The sequence below is a fragment of the Notothenia rossii genome (genome assembly GCF_949606895.1).
Source record: "Notothenia rossii genome assembly, chromosome: 4".
NCBI classification, from domain to species: domain Eukaryota; kingdom Metazoa; phylum Chordata; class Actinopteri; order Perciformes; family Nototheniidae; genus Notothenia; species Notothenia rossii.
In genome coordinates, this window is record NC_136902.1 from 66788902 (window position 1) to 66813227 (window position 24326).

Here is a 24326-nt window from a genome sequence, read left to right on the forward strand (position 1 = left end):
CATGGCCTTGTGGAAGCACCCTTCCCTGCCAACTTCAGAGCTGCCCCTCTACACTTTGTACTGGGAGCTCTTTCCCACCGCCGTACACGCAAACAAGAGGGTAGCACAAATCATAAAGTTCTTTCTCAATATTACTATCTGCTAAGACCATGGTTTAAATAAATGTTTTTGCCTGTACAAACGTCAGTTGATCACAGCGTTAAAAAAAATCACCCTATTGGTCAGCGGTAGGCAACCTGCTTCTCTTTAGCCCATCTGAAATGGCTCCCTCTAGCTTTGATAACTTATAGAAGAAAACAATTGCTATTTAATTAATATTTGGACTAATGTAACTCCTCTTGTAGTTCGAGGTGCACTGGAACACTGAAAAAAAAAAAAAAGTCTTAATGTTTTGTCAACTCAAATAGGCTGTCCGTCACATCCTACTACATCTTCCTGCTTTGTATTTTTCTGCAGGTGGCTTATCCTGAGTTACAGCCCCTGGCGTCGCTAAAATAATCTTGCATGAATCCAAAAAAGAGCGAAATAAGTCTTATTTATTTTTCATAAATAAGACTTATTTCTTTAAAGACCGCAAAGAACCGGGTCATTAAAATGGCAAAATTTCAGCTCCAACATACTCTGTGATGAGTTTAATGTATGGTTTCAGCTGAGTTTCAAGTAAGAAATAATTGCTGTTGGTCATGACTGTTACCGCCGATAATTCACTCCCATTTTATTTACTGTTTACAGGCCAAAGATATAACTGAAGTGTGTCAAGCAAAGACATTTTTTTTTTTTATCCTTACAGTGCTCTCATATGCGGGTCCAGTTCCTAAGATACAAAAAAGTTTAGTTTTATTGTTGACACTAAGCAAATTGTGTGTGCTGTAACTCTTGACCAGTATTGACTTCATCAGTTCACAAATGTTTGCTGACTGTAAATGGTCTACTTTGGCCCTAGGCAAAATCAAACAGCCCGGCTGGTTAAAGGGCAGTATGGCGGTATTATTGAAGTGTTTTATGTCTTGTATACATATTTATGTTGCATTGTTGGAGGAGCCGGGGAATTAAGATTTTCATTGTCATACACTGTAGCTGACCCTGACATAAAACCTTTGAATCTTAAATCCTGAATGTTGTTCCAATTGACCCTTTTTTGTATAGGATGCTAACAGGAACAAGATTGGACAGTGGCTTAATGAAACATCTGATAGTAAAATATTGCAGCTTTCTTATGCCTTGAACCCCGAGGCTCGTGAAGGATCCTACCAAGTTACTGTGTCGACTTGGTCTAATCAAATATATCACAGCTTCGAAGTGGAGAAATATGGTAAGGTATTGTTTTAAGCCATCCATTACAATCTATTAGTAATGAAGCAAGAATGCTTACTTATGATCCTATTTTGTCCACAGTTTTGCCTAAATTTGATGTTAAATTAACTGCATCTGAAGAAGTAAGTATCGATCAGGAAGAAATCAAAGCGGAAGTTTGTGCAACGTAAGTAGAAGCTCTTCGCTCATTTGCTCTTGAATAGTTCCAGCTTGGTGAGTGAATGGGTCTTTTCTAAACACAGTTTTCTTATCAACCTAATTAGGTATACATATGGACAGCCTGTGCCAGGCAGTGTTAAACTAGAGATGTGCAGACATTTTAATAGCTACATTGAAAGAAGCTTAGAATACACCCCGGAAAATCCAGAGGGAGTCCCTGAAATATCCGCCATGCTACGAGGAAACCAAGCAGGTACAGTTGCTGAGGCGACAGTCTCATGTCCATCTAAAATGTGCACATAAAGATAGACATTACATATCTACCTCCTACAGAATGTTTATATATTGTATTAAGTTGTATTATTTAAACACAACATACCGTGCACACTTACTGTAACACTACATTGGACTAGATATATTATCATCTATGTTGTCATTGTAGTGTACAAATTGATGAGCATGTCAACTGATTAATAACAATGGATATAGTAGTTTCATTGTAAAAAAAGTGAACTCAAGCTAACTGATTATCTTGGGAGCTGCATTTCACAAACTTCACCAGCAAATAGAGTTTCCTTCTTAATGCATGGATATAAAGAGAACTGGATACAGCGTCTGAAGCTAGCCCGTTCATTCCTACAAGATTTGCTCAGTGGCGCTCAGTGGCCCAAAATGGAACGACTGTAGATTAAAAAACAAAATAAATCTGTTCTTGGTCCCATAGAGCATGCAAACTTGATATTTCTTAAGCCCCGCCTCTGATATCCAGCTTTCGACTCAGTCAAATTAATGCAGAAGGAAAACAAGTCTAGATTCGTCTTTTAGCACATTTAAAACTTTAAGACCCTTATGATTTATATAGGGGCTATACAATTACTGGGTAATTGATTGTACGACAATTTGAAAATGTCTCTTTCCCAATCTAAGTCAATAGATGAGAGCAACACATCTGGGTACTTTCCCTCTACGCAAGGCCATGCCCCTTTTTGGGTGAAAACACTCGCTATCATTTGACTGGCGCTAAATACAGATTCTGAAGTTTTCGCCGATCACATACAAAAAAACTATAATACCGCGCCTTTTTTCATCGACAAGGAGTGCAGATATTATGTTCAGACAAGCAAATAATTAAACAATGTTATTGGAGATTGATGAACGGTGTCGATTTGTTGGGCGTTGATATAAATCAATAGGGGAACGATGTCTGGTCAGTCTGCCAGTGAACGAGTGGCAGGCAGCAAGCTAGCACTTAAACTTTGATTTCTGAATTATTTTGTTTCTTTTACTGTCCTTTTTTTGTAGAGGAAGCCAAATACTGCTTGGCGCCGATGCCTTGTTTTTACTGTTAAGTGGGCGGAGACCTTCATTATGTCGTGGACTAGAACATAAGTGTAGTACCACCATTTGGCCACTACTAAAATGTGCTTCAACGGCCAGCACACTTCCTGGGGGGTTGAAGTAGAAACACAATCCAGGATGTATTTGATTGTATTTCATCTATATTTTGGTGCTTTTTAGACGAACAAGAAAGGCTGTGCCAATTTTATCTTCTCAATGTCAACTTTCACAAAAGTTGCACAAAAAGTGCTACGAGATCAGTTCAAACTCAGTGCCAAAGTGGAAGAGGAAGGCACAGGCAAGTATTTTTATGTATTTCTTCATAATTTGATCCTACTCTTGATGAATATATCTAATTTAAACAATATAGAATTCATGTATTTGATATGGAGCATCCTTCTACAGGTATTTCACACCAACAAGAGAAGTCTATGGATATTTCATATATTGTTGGAAAGCTGTCCTTCACTGACACACCCAAGATTTATGACCAAGGATCCTTTGTGGAGCGAAAAGTGAGTGCATCTTGTCTTCACTTCTTCAGGGTCATGCAACCAAATTGTTCTGAAATGCCTTCTCAGTAATATAACTTGTTTCTTTACAACAGGTTAAAGCAGTTTATTACAACAATACACCCATTGCTGACATGCCGGTGTATCTTTTTGAGGGTAAAAGGTGGTCAGCACGTTGGTTGCAGAATCTTACCACTGACAGCAATGGTGTTGCCCCTTTCAATTTCAGCACGGCTAACCTACATGGGGACATCCATGTCCAGGTAAATAGGAAAATAACCATCTTGTATCCAACATGTTGTCTGTCACAGCATAAAACAACCGAAAATCAATTCTTCAATATACAGCAACTGGCCGAAGTGGTACAAATTGTAGCTTTCTTCTATCCCAACCAATGTTAACATCGTTTATTCTGTTGTCTAGCTAAGCAACACACCAACATTGGGTTACGCTCCTTATAGAGCGGCACATTACGAGACTGGAGATCAAATAGTTTCGTTGGCCCAAGTCTCTTCTCCTGATACTAAAACTGTCAGCTTCCTGGAGAGGAAAAAGAAGGATAAACCACTTCCATGTGACAAAGAAGAAGACATCTTTATCCAATACACTGTGGTTGGAGAGGCCAAGGGCTCAGTGGATATGATGTATCTCGTAAGTAAAAAAAACATTTTTTGTTTCAATAATGACCTTCACAACCGAGTGCTGGCTGAAAGGAACACGTTAAACCCTGACCCTAAGTCCTTACACCCGTTAGTAGAGTTGTTTTCCAGTTGAGTATAATCATATGAGTTCCTCTTTTTATACATTTCATTACTGCATGAATCAATCATTCATAGCAAATCTAATAAATGATGATCTGGATATGTTGATGCTCCATTTAATTGGCTGTTTTTAACAAACCCCTCCTTTCCTGCCGCTTAAGCACATAGTTGGAGTTGGTTTCTTAAAGTCAGAGCTAACACTGCCAGCCATGCTTTGTGGTACAAATCTAGTTCTTTGTGACAATTCTCTGAAATTCCCCAGGTCTTATCTAGAGGTGCCATTGTCATGCAAGGACATAACCGCATTGATGCGGAAGATCAATCAGGTGAGTAAAGAATGACATCTTAAAAATCTCCCTTTTAATAAGCATTGCCAACAAAATCATATGATTGATGATTGTGGTTCATAACAGTTGGTTTGTGTTTCAGTGAATGAGGGCCAGGTGTCCTTTAAGCTCACAGTGTCTCCAGACATGGCTCCAGACATCCAGGTTATAATTTACACCATCCTCCCCAGTGAGACTGTGATCGCCAACAGCGCCGACTTCTCCATTGAGAAATGCTTCAGTAACAAGGTCAGTTTTAGAAGTTTCTGTTATTTTCAGATGCAAGTGTACAATCAAAGTAATTTTTGGGAGAAATTAAAAATATCACACTAGCTATCAAGTTAACAATCTCACAACCATTGGTTATAACTCTTTAGGCCCATTTTGCAACACCTCTTTTGTTATCCATGCGGACTCTTCCACCTGTCAAAGTCTGTTCGACTAACAAATTGCTCAAACCTGATTTGTCAATACTACTAGGTTACAAACGGTCTTCAAATGGACTGTGAACTGGACTAAAAGCATAATCCTTCTGCGCTCATATACAAATATCTCTTTACAATGATTAGCTTAAACCTTATTAAGCACTATTAAGGAATTATAATCCAGGTGCAGTCCTTGCTCTACTCACACACAAGACAAAAGATAGTTCATTTTGTGGGTGAAGAAATAATGTTTCTCTAAAGCCATGGCGTGAAAATCAGTGTTAAGTTCAGCCAATTTACAAGGAATGGATTGTTATGTATAATAAGTGCAGCATTTATTTCTGGCTTCCAGCCCACCACCTTGTCACTTCCCAAGAGAAAGCCAATAACCTTAGCAGAGCAGGGATTGGGGAGTTACAATATCAACAAAACCTGAAAATCCACCCATGCCCAAGTTCAGACTCGGATTGGCCGTCAGGAGAGTTGGGTCTTTTCCTGCCTTTGGTGGGCCGTTGCCTTTGGTGGGCCGTTGCCTTTGGTGGGCCGTTGCCTTTGGTGGGCCGCTGCCTTTAGTGGTCTGCTAGCTGGCATTGGTGTGCTGTAAATGTGCACAGCGGAGGACTGCCCATTTTTGTCTATCACAGAACGGCTGGACGTCAGCGGGCCATTGCCGGCCGGCTCCGTTTGCTCCACCCCCCTCCCGTTGACAGTTCATGAGCGTCGAGCTCGCCCCCCCCCCCCCCCCCCTGTTGACAATTCACGAGCGTCGAGCTCTACCTCATAATTTCCCGGTAAAATGAAGTGTCCCAATCCGACCATGCCCATGTTGCTGTTATTTTTACGAAGCCAGATTGAATTGAAGAATAATTTCTCAAGCTCATCGAAAGAAATATGTTTTAAATAGTTTGCTACTATAATTTAGCAGCAATTTTCTGACCGCTGGAGTGGTAAACCGCTTGTTCTCCACAGCAGTGACGGCTGGTGGAAATTATTTTAGGTGGGGCTATTGTAATTGTGAATAAACCACACGGGGAACATTTTGAGAAATTACCCCTAAATTAAATTGGCTACACTATTTCATCGTTGCTGTTGTATGATTGGTGTTTAGCTACGGTATTTAGCGTCTATAGCACCTCCGCTTTTAGGGTTGACGTAGACCCAAACGTCGCCCGGAGGTCCCCAGGTGTTGTTGCGGGAGCTGCTGCGCTAGCTAACGCTCCACTAGCTAACGCTACATTAGCAAAACAAACGCTTATTTCTTTTGCAAATGGTGCGGCGGGCTTCAAACACGTTCCCCTCCACTGGTTTCAACCAAGCACTAAATTAGATGTTTTCCAACCAAATACGGTTGAACTGACACTTCCCCATATTAATTTTTAAGTAGATTCGAAGATACATGAGTTTCTGACTGCCGCAAGCTGAAGCTTGGTTGCTAGGTTACTAGCTGGGTGTTCTCCAATAAGGGGCCAGGGGAAACAAAGTTAGTGATTACTGGTTCCATTTTGATTTAATTCAATACAAATTGTTGGGGGGAACTGAAAGGCTATTACCGTACTGGTTACTTTGCAGCCCGGACATTTCCCCCAAAACACATTTATACGCTATCGCAACACAGAAGTACCTTTCAAATCTGATCATTTTTAAGACCTTCTAAATCATATTTAAGACCTTTCTTATTTTTTTGGTCATATTTAAGACCTTTTTAAGGCCTTACATTCAGATTATCAAATGTAAGACTTTTTAAGACCCCGCGGGAACTCTGAGGAGACTAAATACGAACATTATATGCAGACACAGACGTGGTTCAGAAACACAGAAATAAAAACAGACCATTAAGGCAAAACATCTAGTTTGATGGATGCTGTCAAAGTTCAACTACAATAATGTAGCCATAACCCTGCACCGGGCGCTGACATTGGCGTCTGGTGATCATCAGATTTGACGACGCTGATTGGCTGAAATTATGTTTCGGAGCCATAGCTTACAGATAGCAACAGTCAGCTGCTAGTGGCTGCTGCTGCACTGGTTGAGGGCTCCTCTCTTAGCGCCCAGACGAGAGAGGGTAATGATACACGGGCAAGGCCAGGCAGGAAACATGTGACTTATCAGTAACTTTAGACATCGTAACACCATTTTAAACGATATTTTATTGTAGATCATACATTTTACTGATACCAATTGTATAATATTTACGTTGTTCATTAAAATTAAAATTAAAAAAATATATTTAAAAAAATATATATTTAAAAAGATATATATTTAAAAATATATATATTTAAAAAAATATATATTTAAAAAAATATATATTTAAAAATATATATTTTTTGTAATTTTAATTTTTTTAATTTTAATTTGTAATGTGGGAAGAGGTGGGGCGGCGCCCCTATGGGCCGGCTGCCACTGCTCCACAGGCATTTTGCCCTAGATAGATGATGTACTGTAAGCGTGGCATAGCCATGGATGTGGTTCTCAGTTCCAGCATAGCAGATTGTTGGTCAGAAATGTGAACCAGTTTCAAAGGCCGAGAGCTGACGTAGTTGCAGTGGAAAGACTGATGTGCAATCAGGCACATGCTCTGAACTGGCCATGGAACCACTTCAAAGAAAATATATGTAATTTAATAAGCGTTGGTAGGACCAACAGCAAGGCCATGTCAGTCCACTAAAGAGAAAATGTTCGCAATGTTGCTATGAGTGGCATGGGGCCATTCCCCTCAGAACCAGAGCATGGAGAAAAGTAAAGGTAAACTACATATTTTTGTTAAGTTCAAAACATTTTAGGTTCTCTACCACCTCTGAAGTCTCAGGTGAGATGTTTTTTTATATGTAAGGTGTCGCTGGAGTTCTCTCCATCCTCGGCCGTCCCCGGAGAGCAGACCACCCTACAGGCGAAGGCTCTGCCAGACCCTCTGTGTGGTGTCAGCGCTGTCGACCAGAGCGTCCTCATCAAGGAGCCAGGGAAAACTCTGGATGCAGACAAGGTACCTGCTAGAATCAGCCACAAATAGATACAAAGTTAATGTTACCATAGCATTTTATTTTCCTTAATTTGCATTCGTTATGCAGAGGTTCAAGATTTTTCTGATATTTCATTGTATGGTGGTCAATCATTCTTTATTCTATTCTTCTATCAGTTACATATTGTTACCAACTTTCTGTTAACCCTTGTGTTGTGTTCAAAAGCTGTTACCGTTCATGGTGTCCGCGGGTCAATTTTGACCAGTGATTTATCTCAGTCCAAAACACTCAAAATGATTTTCATCCAATATTGTTTTAACTACATCATAACTTATTATGCCTGTTGTAATTGCATTTTATGGCCCCAAAAAACATTACACCACATATATATTATATAATATATTATATTATATTTATATAAGTAAAACATGTGATTCAATTCACTCATTATATTCACTCTAGTAAAGACAGTGGATCTTTACGTTATCTGACTATAATAGACTAATATTAGAATAAAATCTCCCCCAAAAAAGTTTTCAATTATTGTTACAGTGGATGAAGAGAGTGGGGGTGGGGTGTCTATAGTCAAAGATGAATCTTGAGTGGGACAAATTTGACCCAGAGTCCCAGACCCGAACACCAAAAGATACACTTTTTTTTAGAGACCTTCAGACTTGGCTAAAATTGTCAAAATCAGTTTTGTAGTGTTTATATAGCTGTCGTGGAGAATATCATGAAGCCTTGTTCCGTAAAAAAAAACTAGAGCCTAGTTATTTATCATTTTAACTTGAAACGGGTCACGGGAGACCCGAACACAACATAAGTGTTAAATGCATCCAAGTAATCCGCAGTTTCTCAATTGTCAGATGGTCTTAAAAACAATAAAACTCTTTTGAGAATATAGTTGTGATCCATACCTTTCTTCTCAGATATTCAACTTGTTGCCTGTCAGAAAAGCAACACATGTTCCATATAATGTTGAAGATCGTGTAGAATGCTTGCTCGTGAGACCCAGAAGATACGCTATTTCATATCGTGAAATAAACCAGAGAGATGATGTTCATACAGTTTTCCAGGTACTAACTCCACAAACAATGATGTTTAATAGAGCAATATATGTTGCTGTAGCCCATTTTTTATAAACTTTTCAGTGATTCCTGTATTTAGAATGTAGGTATGAAGATGGCAACAAACCTGGTTATCAGAGTGCCGACATGCCTCAAGTACAGAGGAAGAGAATATCACCAGGGCAATGACTATGGTAATTGCTTTTCTTGTTCTATTGAGTGACACATACTTAACATTTACCAGCAATCAAACAGGTGACCATGTAAGATTTTTCTCCTGCTTTTTGGATTCCTTTTTGGATTTTTTTAGGATTAAGTTATGAATTTCCTGCTGTGGTATCCAGTATGGAAGGGTCATTAGGGTCAGCGGCTGGTGCAAACAATTTTCCTGATGATTCACCAATTGAGACCATTTCGAACTTTCTTCCCTGAGACCTGGATATGGGACCTGTTGGAAGTTGGGTAAGAATATGCAATAAAGAGTTCTAAGGGTCATGAATTGAGGAAGTGTATTCATTTAAACCAGATATATATGTAGCCCTGACTCCCAGCACACATGAATAGCAAGAAAATCCCTTAATGACGCTGCTCATCTAGTCGTGTTTAACATGTTGGCTTGAAGGGAAATGAAAGGGTATTTGTGATTCTATGAAACGTATATTCATCATTTTAGAGACGTTTATTTTATAATAACGGTATGTGCGAAAATATTTTGGGCTAGTGTGCATCATTTTTAGGGTTATGGTTCTTTATTTAGAATATTGCCAGAATTTATTTATAAAGACTGAACCAAGTAATCGTTTCTGAGTTTTTTGAGATCTCAAAAATCAAGGAAATTAAACAATTTCACATATTAGTTAGTATTTAAGTATATTTCTCAAGGTCACGGAATCTGTTTGTGTGCTTCTGCTGATCCAGAAAGTCTGGAACGAAGGATATGTCCGTCACAGTCCCAGACACCATCACCACCTGGGAGACGGAGGCATTCTGTTTGTCCTCTCAAGGTTTTGGCTTGGCTCCTCGTAAAGAGATCACTGTCTTCCAGCCCTTCTTCCTCGAGCTCAGCCTGCCCTACTCCATCATCCGAGGGGAGCACTTTGAACTGAAGGCAACCGTCTTCAACTACCTGATCAGCTGCATCATGGTAACTCATGTTTTCACATGACCTATTATTACGTCAGCATGCTCATAATAATTGCTAACATGCTAAGCAGGTGCAATACAATTCATTATTTGGTGAAAATGTAAGAACTGTTATGTAAATGCATCAAATATTTATGCAGTTTATGGTTACATAATGCCTTCACTGTATTTTCTTACTTGTATTGCACTGTGGTAACGACTTTGGTCCAAGTAAAAGGTAGCTGATTTCTATAAGGAAGCATGAGAAAAGTTCCAACATTTCACCCTCCAAACATTGAACTTGTGAAGTCAGAGCGCAGAAAATATTCTGTCTCTTGATAAACTGTCTTGTTCCGGTAGGTTCCTCGCAGCTTTGCCTGTACAGATCCTCCCCTCAAAATGTCAACGGATAATTTATTTGTGCATCATACCGTTGATAGCCAGTAGCGGAATGGATACTGCTCAACTCTTTTTGCCGTATGGTTTTTACATTGTCAATGTGCCCATCTTCATAAATCTGTATTGTTGGTCGAAACATCTCCAAATAGCCTTTCGTTGTTGTCTAGACTTTCTGAAGTTAATCTGGATACAATCCTTGTAACTAAGGCTTTAGTCCCATACTCATGGACCCAACTCATTGGTGATCTTTTTTGGTGAACACTTAGATGTTACGGTTTGTGAATGAAGCAGGACCCAAATGCAGATATAAACTGAAAAGACTCCTTTATTTCAAGGCTTAACTATGAACAAAGACTGAACAGAACACTCACCGCAGACCAAGTCATAACACAAGACGAACCGACAAAGACAGACAGAAAACCCAGAACTTAAATACACAAAAGACTAATCACACAACAAGACACAGGTGAGGAGGGAGGAGGAAACACAGGGGCCCAGGTGAACACAATCAGATAACTAGACACACCAGGGAAACTAATGACAAGAGGAAAAACACAGGGAAAAGGACCAGACAATAACCCAGAGGAAAACATGACATGGAATACAGCAAAAACACCCAAACCTACAAAACTACAACCGTGACATGAACACAGGAGCGTGACATTAGAGTATTCTAATGAAGAAGTCTTGTCTGGTAATGATGAAGGCAAGGATAGGGAGTGTAAGAAGAACAGCAATGTTCTTCAGATGGAAAAAAAGCAGTTTTGCTGATATGGTAGGAATGAGAAGGTGGGGTCGAAGATGATGCAATAGTTGTGCAGGGGGCGATGAGAATGAGACGTTCAGTGAAAATGACTGGGCATAGTGGGCGAGGGAATTTGGGCAGTTTTTTTTGTATATAGATGCCATGTTGACGGAGGATGCTTCCTAGGGGAAGGATATACAAGACAAAAATTAGGGGAGCGAGGACTGAACCCTGGGGGACACCATGAGGGAGTTGGGCAGTGGGAGAATGGCAGTTATTTACGGATTTTGGTGTAGCGAAATTATGTAAAACAGGAGAAGGCAGTTATGTCGATGGTGTGAGAGGAGGATGGAAGTTTTGCTTGAGTCAAAGGCTGCACTTATGTCATCAAGGATGAAGATGGTAAGGAGGCTGAAGTCTACTCAGAAGAGTTTATTGTTTGTGATTTTAATCATTTATTTGAGAGCTAAATAAAAGGTGAAGTTCAGAAATGGTCGTGGACCAAGGGAAGACATCTTTCTAACCCATTTCTGGGTGTTAAGAATAATTTCTAAACCACTCTTTTGTTTGCTTTTGCTATAAATTTACATTTTTTTAAAAATATATTGCTGTCTCTCTTCAACAGGTTACTGTGGCGCCAACCCCCTCCTTAGATTACACCCTTACCCCCCTCTCTGGTGACCAGTACACATCCTGTTTGTGTGGTGGAGAGCGCAAGACCCTCAGCTGGACCATGGCCCCCTCAGCTTTAGGTGAGAGAAGATTTTTCTACTGATGTGAAATGTTAAAGTGTGCCGAGGTAGATTAAACCTTTTTTTACCTTTTTGACATCATTAAGATCCAACTTAGTGACACACTGTTTATACACTATTATTAATAAAATAACACAATTGATTGATCAAGTGTTACATCTTGTTTGTTGTTCTCTTGTAGGGGTTATGAATGTGTCAGTGACTGCTGAGGCTGTGGCATCCCAAGCTTCATGTGACAATGAGATTGTGAGCGTGCCAGAAAGGGGTCGTATCGACGTGGTCAAACGTTCTCTCATAGTCAAGGTCATGACGTTTAAACAAATTGATAAAGTATAAGTTCATCCATTAACTAGAAAGAAACTCTGGAACTCGCATTATATATTTTCCTTTCAGGCTGAAGGAACTGAGATGTCCAAGACCTACAACTGGCTGCTCTGCCCAAAAGGTCAGTTTGTTCAGAAAAATAACAACCAATAAGTTAGGAGATTTCCCATCAAGAATATGTGACCCTCTTATCGAAATCAGTCTGGCGAATACCGAGTTAATCGTGGATTTATGTTCAAAACCTTGTGCAGAGATATTACAACAGGCGCTGTGTGTTGTGTGTTGCCTCAGAAAATACACACAACACACAGATGAATCTCAGTGAACAATAAGCCGCTGAATGAACATTAGTAGAGGGACGGCCTGCTGACAAGCTTTTTTATGGACAAACAAATCATATCTAATCGAGTGGTGGTTTTGAGGGGAGGCCTGTAAAAATATTATGCAATAAGAAAAATATCACTTAAAAAAGCAAACTAACTAAAAACTATGGCTAAAAAGATACTGCAAACTTTGAAGGCCTTTTTCTCATCATTTTGTCTTGATCACAGTCAGCATCTTGTGGGGATATTTGTTGTGATTGTTTGAGAACAAAAAGAAGAAGGACATACTGTAAAAGAAAGCCAAGAACCTCATTCTTCCAACATTGTATATAATTCAAAATGTGTTTCAGGGGGCATGTGACTGATTTTGATGGAGCAGGTCAGTCACATATAATAGATACATTCACTACCCGCGGGTAGCACTTAACTTATTTGTCAATGAGTCACAGATTCATATAAGGTCATTATTTAAATACATTTTATCACCCTGATGGAAGAACACCTAATTCTTATTCTCAGTCCTGTTTCAATCGATGATCCATTAACCATCCGTGAAATCTATCTTTGTTTGAGTGCTGAGCTGACTGTATCTTGTCTTCACACAGGAGAGGCTTTGAAAGAGGAAATACAGCTGCCTGAGAACGTCATTCTTGGATCTGCCCGAGCTTCGCTATCAGTCTTGGGTAATACATTAATTTCTGTTGAGTTGTTTTTGTTGTATTTTGAGTTACATTTTCGAGTATTAGCTTCATTGTTTTTGTGCAGGTGACATTCTGGGCAGGGCTCTAAACAACCTGGATGGGCTGCTGCAGATGCCGTATGGATGTGGTGAGCAGAACATGGCGCTCCTGGCCCCCAACATCTACATCTTCCAGTGCCTGAAAAACACTCAGCAGCTGACCCCAGCCATCAAGGACAAGGCTACCAACTTCCTGACCAGTGGTGGGTCTCTGGTCAAATATGTCAAATGTAGCATGAGTAACATTCTGGCACACAGAAATGCAACCAGTATCAGAAAGATTATTGCACGATTATGTAGCCCGTGCCGATTCATTCCTTTTTTCTGCTTTTCCCTGATATGCAAATAATGGTAAACATCCTGAAAATATGAGAGGAAGTTTCAGTCAAACTTGGTAATGTGATTAATTTGCGTTCTTCATTTGAATCACTTTAAGGTTTCCAGGTTGATAGCAAGCTTTAAAGTGTTACTTCATTGATTAATTTAGCAAAACACTTTTGTAATTTGACACTTGTTACTTTTGTGATACAGGCTACCAGAGACAGCTGAACTACAAACATGATGATGGTGCATACAGCACATTTGGAACAGGAACTGGGAACACTTGGTGAGAAAACTACTGATCGATCATCTACCAAAATAATGATGTGTACATGCTGTGCAATATTTACCATGTCACACCAAGACATACAGTTTAGCACTAGTGCTAACAGAGTAGATGATGTAGAAGTACTTTATTTTATTTTATTACTCATAAGTTCTCCACAATAAAACCACTAATGTGCTATATGAACACACGCAAGTTCAAGTCTTTCTAATTAATGCATAAAATAGAGTTGTATGATTTGTATATTTTTGTGATGATCTTGAGAAATTAAACAGATCATGATTGTTTAATTATGTCAGTCATATAACTTTGTTTTAATATCCTCAGGCTGACTGCTTTTGTGGTGAGATCATTTGCCAAAGCACAGTCTTTTGTCTACATTGACCCAGCAAAGATGGAAGAGTCTAAGATTTGACTCCAAAGGAAACAACGAGAAAATGGCTGTTTTGAACAGTCAGGAAAGCTGTTTAATAACAGAATGAAGGTAATCAAAGTCGTTCTTCTCATGAAAATACCTGTTAATAACTGAAACTTAAGAATGTTATACATTTTTGTTTCCACTAAACCACATGCTGCTCTATTTAAATGCAAATACACCATCAGGACTTTCAAAGATGGCTCAGTAGTAACTAATGCTAACCTAGGGACCGGTTTCACAAAATGTGTATTGACATTTGTACACGGCTCGTGTGCGTGTGTGTGTGTGTGTGTGTGTGTGTGTGTGTGTGTGTGTGTGTGTGTGTGTGTGTGTGTGTGTGTTTTGCATGGATACACACCAGCATTATAAGGACATTTCGACTTGTGAAGACAAAACTGGTGTCCTCACAAGTCACGCAGTGTAGAAGCACTTATCAACATGTAAATAAAACCCTCCCGCTTTTTCTCGGTATGTCCTAATAAACCGCCTATACCTGATTTCTAGTGTATATTTGTGTGTGCTCATTGTGTATAAAACGCTCGTACAGCCCATTCATGGTATTGCAGTTTCATACACATTTCCCTCTCATTTTACACAAAATACGCGCTTTTCATTGGCTGGACACACCTGCTCACTGATTGGGCGGCTAAAGAGTCAATCAGGCAGGTTCTCATCCGGGATTGGCCAGCAGTCATCAGGCGAGCAGGTTCTCATCAGGGATTGGTCTTTCAGTTTTCGGTCAATGTCTCACCAAGAAACAGTAGCAGACAGTAGTGATGGCAAAATGAAGCTTTGAATGAAGCATCGAACCACTTGGACAATTGTGTCGGAAATAGGTTCATTTCTCGAAGCTTCAGTTACAGCAACCTCTCCTGGCGAAGTGCAAGGCTGCAGTGGGTTTAACGTATCTTTGCCTTGAAAAATAATTGATGCACACACACACTAAGACAGAATATCGTGTTCTATTTGCAATTAAAGATTGATAATTGTGTGTATAATTGTGTGTATAATTGGGTTATTGTGAAGAGACTAGAGAGTGCTGGACATGTTTTTGGGCAGAGAAGGCCTTTTATCAGTTATTAAAGTATTAAAGTTGAAAAGCAATGATTAAAAGTTTTACTCTTCCGGGATTCCAAATTTGAAACAGTTTCAACCTGTCACCTGTCAGAATCGAGACGAGGCAGTGCATTGAATCACCTGATTGGACGGCGAACAGGTGAGTTGATTCATTCAGGAAATGAAGCAGTTGCTGGTTCGGACGTCACATGTCACATGATTTGAAGCAGTTGCTGCTTCGAACGTCATATGGCACGTGATTTGAACCAAGCTTCGAAGCACTGCTTCTATGGAATAGGAAGTCCAGGGTTGAAGCTCCGTTCGAAGCTTCAGTGTCCAACTGCCATCACTAGCAGACAGTAGTACATGCATGGCTGAGGAGATGGCTGAGGAGATCGTTGACGGCAATTCGGACTTGTAACCAAAACTGGTAAGTGATATTTGTTGTCATGTATTTGAAACAAAACATAAGGATTTAAATGTTTGTTTGGTGGCCAGCTACAACCTAGCATCAAAACTGCAGCTGTTTGTTTATTACTTTGTTTGTCCGGCTCAGTGTACGCCACGGGGCATGCTCCCCATCGCTTTTCGTGTGTTTTAAAAGGTAATAGGATGAAGTTAGTCAGTTAGTTAGTTAGTTATTTAGTAAGTTAATCCTACCAAGACACTGCATTTGACTGGAAACGTTACATTAACCTTTAGCTCTGCTGTCAGTTAGCACAGTTTAGCTTAGCATCAACCACATGGTAATGACTTCCGCTTTACAACTGAATTAAATGCAATGTAATATTAAAAGGCTGACTATTTATGCCCACTCATGTGTGTTGATTACTAGTTATACTACTGGCCTGTTACTTTTTGAATAAATAATCGTCTTTAAAATGCTGCTAAGACAGATGTGTGCTGTGTGTTACTGTGTAGCTCTCACATCCGTGCAGCGGGCAGCCGTCATGCGGTTACAACGGAGCGGCTCCTCAGTGCATGATTTGTGCATGCATGGAGGAGCAGACTACCTGTTTTGCAAATGAAACGTGCAGCGTTTCATGCACCTGTAGGTTTCATGCACCTACATGCAGATGTAGCTGGTGACTGGAGGTGCACTGCCGTCGGAGCACACCAGGACGACGTTCCGGGACTTTAAAAATGTTGTGCATTCTTATTAATGAACTACCATCTTTAATAGAACAGTGTATCATGCCTCATATTGAACCCCTCTTTTTTCTAATGCATCTTTTTCCCCCCCAAGAGATTTAACCATGTACATTAAACTTAGCCTGTTCTCTGTTTTATTTTTTAGCAAGGATGATGCAAAGGAGCAGGAGAAAGACTGCTGAACAGGATGCAATAGAGCATATCATTCTGGGCAGAGACAAACCCTTCCGAGAGGCCAGGTTCATTAACACATTTAAAGGTAAGCCATTCATCTCATACAGTATGTAGTATCAAAGACCGTATAGCATTGTTTCATCAATATGACCCTGACCTTTTAGCCATTGCTCTTAGGTCATCAGCCTCACGTATTTTCAACAATGTACGTTTTCAGGATATGTAATATGTAAATGTGTGCCCGTCTACAACGCTGAAGTTGACTTCCAATTCAGAGCATCCGATTCGGCAGTTAAGGGGAAAGTTAAGGGACATTTAATTGACAGCGCTGAGCGAACAATCCGCCGTGTTTGAACCTCTTAAATCGCTGCATAGCCGATTTATTTGGACTGGATTATCCCAGAGAGTCTACATTTTTTGAGATTTGTGAAACCTTTATTCTATTTGTGAAAATACAAACAAGGGAGATTTCAGTGCTTTTTTCGCATCCTGACCACATTAGACCAGGTCCTGATCTAAAACCACTAGACCTAGACTCATCAAATCTGGACTGGATTATCCCAGAGAGTCTAAAGATTCTTTATAACACCGTTTCAGATTTGTGAAACCTTTATTCTATTTGTGAAAATACAAACAAGGGAGATTTTGCAGCTTTTTTTAAATCTAGACCACATTAGACCAGGTCCTGATCTAAAACCACTAAACCTACACTCATCAAATCTGGACTGGATTATCCCAGAGGGTCAAAAGATTCTTTATAACACCGTTTCAGATTTGTGAAACCTTAATTCTATTTGTGAAAATACAAACAAGGGAGATTTTGCAGCTTTAAAAAAAAAATCTAGACCACATTAGACCAGGTCCTGATCTGAAACCACTAGACCTAGACTCATCAAATCTGGACTGGATTATCCCAGAGAGTCTAAAGATTCTTTATAATACCGTTTCAGATTTGTGAAACCTTTATTCTATTTGTGAAAATACAAACAAGGGAGATTTCAGTGCTTTTTTTATATGTAGACCACATTAGACCAGGTCCTGATCTGAAACCACTAGACCTAGACTCATCAAATCTGGACTGGATTATCCCAGAGAGTCTAAAGATTCTTTATAACACAGTTTCAGATTTGTGAAACCTTTACTCTATTTGTGAAAATACAAACAAGGGAGATTTTGCAGCTTTTTTAAAATTCAGACCACATTACACCAGGTTCTGATCTAAAACCACGATACCTTCAACCTCCAGACAGGGAAGATAGACAAACTAACATCTCTGTTAACCACCTTTGCTTTCTCACTGTCTCCATCCCCACCAACTCATAACGCTGGCAATGTCCTTGATCTCATATTCTCAAGGAACTGCACTACTTCTAACCTCTCTGTAAACCCGCTCCACACATCCGATCACTTCTTCATTTCATTCTCTAATCTCTTCTCATCCTGCACCTGTCCGCCGTAACCTCCGTTCCCTCTCCCCCTCTACCTTTGCCTCATCGGTGCTCTCAGTCCTCCCTTCCTCTGACTCGTTCCAACTCCTGCCTCCAAACTCTGCTGCAGAAACCCTCCTCTCTACTCTCTCATCCTCTCTGGACTCTCTCTGTCCTCTCACATCTCGGCAGGCTCGTCAGTCCCCTCCTGCTCCCTGGCTAAATGACGCACTGCGTGCTAAAAGAACCATCCTTCGGGCAGCAGAGCGGTAATGGTGGAAATCCAAACACCATGACGACCTCCTAACCTATCAGGCTCTCCTCTCCTCTTTCTCTGCTTCGATCTCACAGGCAAAAAGCACTTTATTTGAAGATAAGATCCAATCTTCCTATTCCAATCCCAAAAAACTATTTTCCATCTTCTCCACCCTCTTGGACCCCCCCCAAAGCCCCTTCCCCCTCCTCCCTCTTGGAACCCCGCAAAGCCCCTTCCCCCTCCTCCCTTCTGTCAAACGACTTTGTTAACTACTTTGAAAAAAAGGTTGATGATATTCGCTCTTCTTCTTCTGACTCACCTTTACTCACCGCTGGGTCACCAGACCCACCTTTCACCCACACACTGACCTCCTTCTCCCCTCTCTCTCCAAGTGAGGTTTTTACCCTCATTACAGACTATCGCTCCTGATATTCTACCGTTTCTCACCCATTTAATCAACACTTCTCTAACTTCTGGTCACTTTCCAAACAGTCTCAAGGAGGCAAGAGTAAACCCTCTCCTAAAGAAACCCACTCTCAACCCATCTGATGTTTTAAACTACAGGCCTGTCTCTCTCCTCCCGTTCCTGTCTAAAACACTTGAACGCGCTGTCTTTAAACAACTCTCCTGTTATCTCCATCAGAACAACCTTCTGGATCCGCACCAGTCTGGTTTCAAGGCAGGTCACTCAACAGAAACTGCCCTCCTTGCTGTCACTGAGGAACTGCACACGGCTAAAGCAGCCTCCCTCTCTGTCATCATCCTTCTGGACCTGTCTGCTGCATTCAATACGGTGAATCATCAGATCCTCCTTCGCACTCTCCAAGAACTTGGAGTTTCAGGCTCTGCACTTTCCCTCCTCACCTCATACCTCAAAGACCACACCTACAGGGTTACTTGGATAGGGTCAGAGTCCGACCCTTGTCAATTAACTACAGGGGTCCCTCAGGGCTCTGTTCTTGGTCCCCTCCTCTTCTCCTTGTACACAAACTCGCTCGGAGCAGTCATTAGCCCGCATGATTTTTCATACCACTGCTACGCTGACGACACCCAACTAATTCTGTCCTTTCCCCGCTCAGAGACCCAGGTCGTCGCACGCATCTCTGCTTGTCTAGCTGACATCTCTCAGTGGATGTCTGCTCACCACCTCAAGCTCAACCTTGACAAGACTGAACTGCTTTTCCTTCCGGGTAAAGATTGTCCCACTCTTGACCTAACAATCAACATCGGCACCTCTGTTGTTTCCCCGCCTCAGAATGCAAGGAATCTGGGTGTGACCCTAGATAACAAACTGTCCTTCACTGCAAACATTGCTGCTACAACCAGCTGCTGCAGATACACTCTTTACAACATCAGGAGGATACGTCCCCAGCTGACCCAGAAAGCGACGCAGGTTCTGGTCCAGGCTCTCGTCATCTCACGCCTAGACTACTGCAACTCCCTCCTGGCTGGTCTGCCTGCATGTGCCATCCGACCTCTGCAGCTCATCCAGAATGCAGCTGCTCGTCTGGTCTTCAACCTTCCTAAATTCTCCCACACCACGCCGCTCCTCCGCTCCCTTCACTGGCTTCCAGTAACTGCTAGAATCCACTTCAAGACACTGGTACTTGCGCACCATGCTGCGAATGGATCTGGCCCTTCCTACATCCAGGACATGGTTAAACCGTACACCCCAGCACGTGCACTCCGCTCTGCATCAGCCAAACAGCTTGCTGCACCCGCACTGCGAGGGGGACCCAAGTTCCCATCAGCAAAAACACGTGGGTTTGCTATCCTGGCTCCAACATGTTGGAATGAGCTCCCCATTGAAATCAGGACAGCAGAAGGCTTACACATCTTCCGGCGCAGACTGAAAACTCATCTCTTTAGACTCCACTTCGAGCGATTGAATTACTAACAAAGCACTTATATACTAATAAAGGACTGGCTTATCTAAAGCCAGTTGAGTTGCACTTGAAATGTTTTAGCTCTATGAAACCTGATGTACTTATATGATTCTGTTTTCTTCAAGGTTGTATCTTCCGGGTCGAATGTACTTATTGTAAGTCGCTTTGGATAAAAGTGTCAGCTAAATGTAATCTAATGTCTCCTTTTTATTGCGAGATGCAGGGTGTACAGGAGGTTGTCCACTGTGCAAGTTTTGTCATTGACACAGTTTGCTGTCCAATGGTTCCCTCTCCTCCCCAATGTGGACAGCATCCCTTTTGCTTTTCCCTTGCATCTGTTTCAGACAGTTTATACTTTTTTCTCTGAGCAGTTGGAGTAGGGGGGCTGAAGTACTTCGACTTTCCTTTCTGCGTTTTACTTCGCTTCCTCCATGTCTCCTCTTGTGACAGAGGAAGTGTCTCTGGTCCCTCAGATTGTCTTTTGTCTTCAGCGTATGTTTTTGAAGGATGCACCTGTTTTTAGGGATGCACCGAATATTCGGCCGCCAAAAATCTTCGGCCGAAAATGGTTAAAAAGCACCGAAAAAATATCACCGAATGTCAGAGAACAGGGTTACGTGTTGTTGTGATGACATAATCAAAACGCGGCGACAAGCACGGCGCGCGACCATGCTCGCGGCTGGCTCACAGCCAACATGTCTGCCGCTTGGAGATATTTAAAAATATCAGAGAAAGAGGCGCGGATTGCGATTTGTAAAACGTGTTCAGCTGACATTTCTCGAGGGGGTGTAACTGCAAAGACTTTCACCACTTCGGGATTACTCCACCACTTGAAATCAAAACACCCGGACAAATATGCGGAGTAAGATCAAATCACAAGCACTGACAGCGAGAGACTGTTCGGCGCTGCCTCTCATGTGCTTGATGAGAAGAGGAACAGATTTATGGGTGATAAAGCAGAGAAGCTACTGTTCATTAAAAATAACCTCCCACTTTTCCTTAGTAAGTAGACAAGGCTGGCTTATCATAAGCTTATCTAGTTCTACATGTCTAATCTATACCCACTTTCCTGAACAATTCTCATTGTGAGTTATAATTCACCATCTCAGGTTATCATTAGGGGGAAATGACAGCAGCACAGTGTTCAATATATTGTACTTTCGGTATCTAAATGATACAATGTTGTTTACATTGCTCATGAGGACAGACCACCTTATTTGCAGATTTTTGAAATTGTAATTTAATTTGTAATTGATTGTGGATTTTGTATCCAGTTTTCACTTTATGTATCTTTATACAATGTTTACTACTTTGCTTATGAGACAGCCTTATTTATAGATTCTTGAAATTCAATTGTAATTTCATTTGTAAATAGTTACATTCATGTGGATTTATCCAGTTTGCACATTTGTATGCATGCACTTATAGGTGCATTTGTTGTTGTTGAAGGCCTGGCTGTTACAGTCTTTATTTACACTATTTTGTTGTAGGCCTACTGGCCTAGATGTTTATGCAGTTTTAAAGCACCTTGGCTTTGTTTTGAATGCACTTTGTTGTAGTTATCCTACAGAGAAAATAAAATGGACTTCACTTGGAATTAATGTACTGTATGCATTCAAAAGTGCTGAATAAATGTTTTATGGACCCATAATAGTGATTATTATTTAAGTTAAGTTTTGCCATAATCATGTCTTTTTCCATAATCAGGCAGCTGAACAACATTGGTAAAAAATGTATACATTATATATATTTCTATTAATCATTTTCGGCCTTTCGGCATTCGGTTTTCGGCCAACTGTTTCCTATTTTCGGTATCGGTTTCGGCCAAGAATTTCCCATTCGGTGCACCCCTACCTGTTTTTTCATTATTGCAACGCCCTTGAGTGTTCCAAACACAAACTCTTGCTGTAGCTGGAGAAAGTCTCCTGCTCTTCTGCGCAATTTTGATGAAAGGATCACTTTTTGTTGTTGTGCGGAACCAGTTCTCTACAACAGCATTACTGTCACAGGTTTTGCCAAGATCTTTAAGCATCAGACCTGTCCAAAGAGGCACAGTACCAGCGTAATGGAGAATTATTTCCACAAGTGTCTCACAATAATGAGGATTTGGCTGGCATGCTCCGTTTGCGTCATCCTCCTTCCCTGCTTCCTCCTGTGCTTGTGTGACCACCTCTTTGATAGGAGCAAAGAACGGGGATGATTTTGTGAGAGATCTTTGTATGTCTTCAAAATCAGAAGGTGTGTGGTCTTAATCTTCATTTTTGAAATTGATATTTTCTGACTTCTGTGGTATGGCCTCCTGCAGTGCTGAGAGATGTTTCTTGCACCCATTAGTTTCAGTCTTTGATGAAAAAACATGTACCATACACCTTGAAATTGACAATACCTGGCCAAATACAGTAGCATTTTGAAGGAGGGTAAAACAGTACAAAAAAAATTGTTTTGTCTCCTTTCTGCACTGAACCATGGACAACTTCATAATGATCAACTTCAGCATGTGAGCAGCACAGAGGTGTATTACTGTCAGCTGCACTGACCGCTGCCCTTGGAATTAAGATAAGCTTTTAAGTTATAATAAGGTATAAGGTTTTATAGAATAAAGGTTTCACAAATCTGAAACTGTGTTATAAAGAATTAAAGTAAAAAAATCTTCATCTGTTGTTGAGCCACCCGGCTGATTACCATCTCCTCACAGCTCAAAGGAGCCCTGGTGGTGGATCGCGTTGAACAAAAGGAGGATCATGTTCTGGTGTACATACGGGAGGTGAGAGAAATCCTATCCTCAGCAAGCAGCAACTGATGATGCCCTTCACATTTGTTATTCATGGTTTTGTTTCTTTTTATCCCAACAGTTACCAAAAGACCTACCTATCAACCACAGCTTGGATCTCATACTGGAGATCCCAGTGCAGAACATGAAGCCAGCCGTGGTCAAGATCTATGACTACTATCAGCCAAGTAAATCCTTAAGAACCCCTAACAGAAACTACAGCCCACACTGATACACTCTGCTCCAACCTGAACATTATCAGAATAGTAATGATTAAAAATGATTTTGTGTTTGGATAGATTATTGTCTCCTTATCTTCTGATTCTTTTTCCTTCATTCCTCTCAGGTGACCAGGCTGAGACAGAATACACACACCCTTGTGTTTCAGGTAACAATCTGTGCTTACATAAAGCGGAAATACAGTCTATTTTACAGAAATCTTTCATACATGCGGTATTTGTGTAACCTTAAACCAAATCAAGCAAAACAACTATTGTAGACTGTAAGATTTCACAGTGACTGACTTTCTTTTAAAATTGTATTTTGCAGCTTAAAGAGTGAAGTCTGATCCTCGGGCCTTCAAGGATTCCAGTACGATATACAAATACTTTTTCTTATCAAAGATACATTTTTTTGTACTTTCACACCGGTTAACTTTGTTAATTAGCTTAGTTTACTGGCGCAATGTCTAATAGCTGTTACTACAGCATATATCTGAAATGTGTGCTTTTTGGAAAAACTATTAATTAAAACATTAAAACTGGTCTTCCACTGTTTCCTCCTTCTGCTTTACATGTATCATATCACAGTGTAGAATTTGTGCAGGTCAGCTTGGTGTGGACATTTGTATGCAATCCTAGGAGGAAGCTTTGGAAAATATAACTCAGACTATGCTGATTATGTGACTGGTGACTAATGATTGTTGAATATAAATAAAAACAAACTGAATGCTAAAAGTCTACCTCAATGTGTTGTAGTCCAACTTTTCTCTACATTCATGAAGTAATTAATTATGGAAGCCATGTGTTAATCTTATTGTCTTTTATCCTTTAATATGAAGTATATACTTTTTTAAATCATCTGTTGGACAACCGGACTGCGTCCAGAACAGATATCTTTAAGTGCAGTGATGCAAACACAGGTATTGTGAAAAAAGAGAGAACTATTCGAAGCAGGAAAAAAATTGCGTAATATACCATCTGACAAAGGCCTGTGCTATAATGCTTCAATGAACTGGCTATTCTTTATAATATACTCAGATCAATAGGAGACAGAGATGTTAAGTTATAAATCAAGTTTTTTTTATTATTATTTACA

At 40.5% G+C, this 24326-nt stretch overlaps 1 pseudogene across 1 annotated transcript; it reads left to right on the forward strand.

Annotated features, from left to right (window-relative positions):
• The first annotated feature begins 1 nt into the window (after position 1).
• LOC307037283 (alpha-2-macroglobulin-like) lies at positions 2 to 23889 on the forward strand (annotated as a pseudogene). The gene is made up of 26 exons (XR_013810643.1): positions 2 to 100; positions 1147 to 1312; positions 1396 to 1480; positions 1578 to 1726; positions 3047 to 3109; positions 3217 to 3326; positions 3419 to 3586; positions 3747 to 3974; positions 4347 to 4410; positions 4514 to 4659; positions 7666 to 7815; positions 8960 to 9053; positions 9170 to 9321; positions 9778 to 10003; positions 11751 to 11877; positions 12059 to 12180; positions 12271 to 12322; positions 13130 to 13207; positions 13290 to 13466; positions 13795 to 13870; positions 14198 to 14354; positions 16693 to 16755; positions 22935 to 23003; positions 23092 to 23197; positions 23356 to 23397; positions 23559 to 23889. The product of XR_013810643.1 is annotated as an alpha-2-macroglobulin-like (transcript).
• Positions 23890 to 24326: the final 437 nt, after the last annotated feature.